This window comes from Lineus longissimus, chromosome 7, assembly GCF_910592395.1.
Source record: "Lineus longissimus chromosome 7, tnLinLong1.2, whole genome shotgun sequence".
NCBI lineage: Eukaryota > Metazoa > Nemertea > Pilidiophora > Heteronemertea > Lineidae > Lineus > Lineus longissimus.
This window is the reverse complement of record NC_088314.1, coordinates 11,956,756-11,962,401: the sequence shown is the minus strand read 5'-3', so window position 1 is coordinate 11,962,401 and position 5,646 is coordinate 11,956,756.

Genomic DNA, 5,646 nt, shown 5'->3' with positions numbered 1-5,646 from the left:
GGCCATCGTCATCGAGCTGAGTGTCATTGAGATCCAAGATTATTGCACATGGCGTAAACAACATGCCGCCATTTTGTCTCCGCTTCGGTATTTCGTAGGCCGCTTATAATGCACCTTCTCAATTAAAACCAACATAATAAGGCCTTACATCGTTGATTGAATAGGAACACCACACAAAACACAATAAAGTGGGGGTACAATCGATTACAAAGCTGAAGTGAACAGTGATTTATTCCTTTAGCTACTGCTGCTTTGTTGTGTAGCTGCCATGTTTTGAGAACTGGCAAATAGGAGACTTCATTGATGGCTGACGTCATCGGGCGGGAATTTGAATTGGCAGAAATAGTTAAAAGGCAGGTAGCGCCCTCTCCTGTTAAAATTCTGAACTTTTTCTCAATAAAATAGTTTTTCAAGAATTTCATCTTAATATTAAAGCATATTTCGACTAATTCTGCTGCTCCTAGGCCGATATAGGCCAGTTTCCTTCATGCGCTCTCGCTCGCAGGAAGTAGGTCGAATGGCGACAAATTTTGTTTTGAAAGTAGAGTTTGACCAGAAGTATCCAGAAATGCAAAATTGAAGTATCTAGGTCTTACGGTTACAAAATGTACACCATGGGTTTAACGGACGGACGGACGGCCCGACGGACAAACGGACACCACTGAGCAGCTTATTTGACAAGCTCAGCTGACTTTTTGTCAGCTGAGCTAAAAAATATCTGAAGGTTTATTATTTAAGAGTGTTTTACTAGTATCAACCAGATTTCATCTTAAAATAAGTTGTGATAAGTAACAAGAGGCCCATGGGACTGGTGCTCAGCTGGATGACCCAATAGTAATGACATAGGACTGAGGGTGTAAAGTGGTAAATATCGGCTTTATAGTACTGTTTGAAGGTCAAGAGAACACGTTATACCACTAAAATTTCCAATGCAGAGCTGCCAGCTGGATGAAATATGACTGAACTAATCATCCATGGTATGTAAATATTACAGGAGGCAACGGAAGATATCCCTATCTCAGTATGTTGTATCGGTAGCTTTACACACAAGAAGTGTCAAAGAGGATGTGACTTCTCCATGGACAACTGTAGTATGTCCAGGCTGGGTTGTGCGTGCTGTTACCAAGGATACAAAATGCTGTCTGTAATTGAGAGGTATCCTGATAACAGAGGTCAAAATAAATAGAAATGACCAGTTTGGGACTAACACCACTGTCTTTTTTTTTAATAAGGTAGAAATTACAGGAGTCAACAAAATCAACTTTATTGAGAGAAATTGACCTGTCCTGCAGGTGATTGGAATTTACAAAGGGTCATTTTTCATGACATTGTCTCCGCATCCTCAGTGTCACCTCGTTCCTCTCTATGTTTGACAAGAAGTATTGGGATGAAAATCAAGCAATGTCAAACAATGAAAGGAGTTGTGAAATCCAAGTATTGAGGCAGGGGGGGGGCAGAAATTTTAATTCCCATATTGGGGTAGTGAGGGGATAACCCTCTGTTCATCCAAGTTTCGCTTTTCATCAAGGGTTGTATACCAGTCTCCCGTGTCCTCCCGGTCGTGCCTCTGGTACATCAATAACGGTTATCCTGGCTTCCATTCAAAACACTATTATCCATTTTCAACCGCGAAAAAGGAAGTGGCGACACCGATCGTCACGAGGTAACACTAATGATGTCTCCGCATCCTCAGTGTAACCTCGTTCCTCTCTATGTTTGACAAGAAGTATTGGGATGAAAATCAAGCAAACTATCAACAATGTCACATCGATCTTTAATATTCCTTCCTTCCATTACCCCATTACTTCCCAATACTCCCATAACTCCCAATACACGAGATTGATTGGAAGTAGAAATGAAAACACACACACCACATTTTAAGAAGAAAGGTTTATTAAACTTGCAACGACATATGTGATAACATCAAATTCAATTGTATATACCTTGTATATACCTTAACGTACCGGTAACAGTGCCGAGTATCATACATCAAATCTCTATTGACAACAGAACACTAAAAGGAGGACGGATTCTACTACCGATTTTGAGAAAAATTATTTTAAACCGATGAACAATTTGTTTCATGGAAAAACGTATGAGAACATAAGGAACATAAGGAGATGGAATTGGTCGCAGACAGAGAAAGAGCCAGGAGTTTCATGGCCAATCCTAGGTTTTCCTCAATTAGCATATTCGACGAACAGAATGCAGCTATTAGCATGAGGAAAACATCCATGAGGTTAAAAAAAACGACTTACATCGGTGCTTCAGTCTTGGAATTGTCTAAGCTTCTGATGTACGAATTCTACTATGATGTTCTTTAACCTTATTTTGGTGAGAAGAACCTGGAACTACTGTATCTTGACACTGACAGTTTTGTCTTATAGTTAAAGACGGACGATTTGACGAAGGACCTGACAAATCTTAAGGACCATTTTGATTTCAGTAACTACCCTAAGGATCACTCGAGCTATGCTCTCCGAACGCAGTCCTATTCGAGCTCTGCTCTCAGGATGAAGTCCCACCCACTCTACAGCACTAGTACAATGTAGTAAGAAGAAGGTACCAGGTTACTTTAAGGATGAGGTAGGGGGAGAAGAGATGATAGAATTGATTGCCTTGAGAAGTAAGATGTATGCTTACAGGACAAAAGATTCAGAAGCAAAGAAACTGAAGGGAATTACCAAGAATGTGGTTCAGAGAGATATCTCATTTGATGACCTTATTGTCTTCAAAACAGTAAGTCAAGTGACCATAAAATGCGATACTTGAGATCAGAAAAGCATCAGATCTATTTGAAAGAGGTTGAAAAGAAAACCCTCTGTCCTTTTGATGACAAGAGATTCATCTTAAAATATGGATGGAATCTCTACGATGCCATTTGGTAGGCATTATGAAAAATACATTGATTACAGTGATCCTAACTTTGTTTAATGTTTTAATGTTGAATAAATGAAATGGCCAGGGCCATTGTGCTCACCTCATGTGGAGGAAAGATGGATAAAGAGCATTGTATTGTGTCATGTAGTGTTAGGTTTGATGTAGGTCCAAGCAATTACAATTTCCCCAAAATGGCCAATTTACAGTACATTCGACCTCTGTGACCTTGAAAAGTAGGTCAAATCAAAGAAGACCCGGGTGACACATTGAATGGTTGTTAGAATTAGATGTACCTATGATATAAAATTGGTGCCAATCGGGCAAGTCATTACTAGGAATAATGGCATTTTGAAGTATTTAGGATTTGGCCCCCTCCCTGGAGGCCAAACGGCAAATCAGATCGCACCAAACTTCGGTACCTGAGATCACCTGACCAAGGGGTACATGTGTACTTAATTTGTGATCAATAGTCATTGCAGTTAAGAAACGTGCCATAGTTACGGCCTGACAGCGAATTTACGCCATTTGACCTCTGTGACCTAGACAAGAAGGTCAAATTAAAAACCTGTGTGACATATACTGTATGGTGGTTAGATGTACCCATGATATCAAATTGGTGGCAATCGGGCAAGAAGTTAAGGAATAATCACATTTTTAAGGTTTTTGGATTTTGCCCCCTGGTGGTCAAGTGGTGAATCATATTGGACCAAACTTCAGTCCCTGAGATCACCTGACTAAGGGGTAAATGTGTACCAAATTTGGTATCAATAGTCATTGCAGTTTAGAAACGTGCCATCGTTACATCCTAACGGCCAATTTACACCATTTGACCTCTGTGACCTTGAAAAGGAGGTCAAATCAAAAACCCGGAGGATATATGATGCACCTTTGCTAGAAGTACCTACCATATTTTTTTCAAAATTTCCCGACTACTATTAAGGGAGATATTGCATATTTTCACTTTTAACGTTTGGCCCCCTGGTGGCCAAACCATGAAACGAATCGGACCGAAACTTGGTCTCCAAGGTGTCATTACATAAGGGTACATGTGTACCAAGTTTCAACTCAATAGCTCTAACAGTTACGAAACGTGCCCTGCTAACGGACGACGGACGACGACGGACGACGACGACGACGACGACGACGACGACGACGACGACGGACGACGGACGCCACGGTATGGGATAAGCTCACCTCTGCTAAGAGGTGAGCTAAAAACTATTAAATAAATGGTGAGAATTTTTATTGAAGGTAATACTGCCACCGGGAAGTCAGAGTTAATTGAAAGCATGAAAGAAGTCTCAGATGTAGTAATAGTACCAGAACCATTAGAGGTGCGGAGAAACTATCATGGGAAAAATCTCCTTGAACTCATGTACAATAACCTGAAAAAATATTTTGAAGAATTTCAACAGATGGCTCTGGAAACATCCAGTGGGATTTCATCCCGAGAGCAGATTTTGAGCAGGAGCTGACACTCAACTGAAGGGAAAACAATAATTATGGAGAGAAGCATTTTCTCAACACACCATGTCTTTTCACGTTTGAGTTGGTTAAATAGGAATTAACTTGTAGGCAATTAGATCATCTAGAGGACATATATTCCATTATGTGTGAGATTGGTACATAACCTAATTTCATAATTTACCTCAGAACAGATCCAACGGTTTTTACAAAAGAATGAAAACGAGAAATCGTTCTGAAGAAAATTCAGTTAGTTTAGATTACCTAAAAAAGATTCACAAACTTATTACTTAATGGAAATCTCTTCATTGAAAACCTACAGGATTTACCATGTGTGGTTATTGTTTTGAATGGGAATGAGAAAATGGAAGATGTAAAGAAGAAATTTATGAACTTCATAGCAATGATACCATTTGGTAGTGTTTGATTACAGTGATTCAAACTTCGTATGATTTTCACTGTACATTAAATACATGGACTTTACAATAAGTGAAGATGAATGTGATGAAGCATCTTTTGATTACTAACCAGAACAATTAAACATAAAATCTATTACTTTGAAATCGATATCCTTTGACCATTCTTGGAGGACAGTTGCTTTTAATAGACAGTTCAGTTTAAATGAGTTTTGTGAAAAATGTCCAAAAAATTGTAAAGATGTTGGATTTGGCCACGTCAAAATAAACTGTAATAAAAATAATTACCTGATACTTGAACTTACAAAAGATAAAGAGTTCTCATTTACATTTCAGTTTAGTTTTGATTATAATAAAGATGATGATTATGATACTTTTGTCATTAAGTTGAAAGATTTGGTTGACTTTGGCTTTAGACAAAAGAAGTTCACCAGGAAAGGAAAATACTACTCCATCAAACCTCTACCATTTTAAAAAACAGAACTTACTTTGAAGTCAAATTTGATTGAACATAATAAGACGCTCTGCAACAATAAACCTTCAGATATATTTTGCATTGTACCAGTAGAGGATGGTGAACAAATAAAGCTTCAGCGTTACAAACTTAATTGTACTAAAGTTGTTAATAAATGTACTAATCATATTAAATTTGTTGTCATTAATTAAGATCGTAGAATAGTTGATTTCGGAAGAACACCAATTGCTTTACATTTTTCACTTGAAATTGTAGATGATGTATTTATTACAAATAAATTATTGTTCACTCCATAAAAAATAAGTTTGGTTCTTTCACCACCTCTTTATCCACAGGGGTATCTGTCATCACTGCCTTCTCTTTAACAACAGTCTTTTTCTTTAACTTGGATAAAAGTAAATATATAGATTT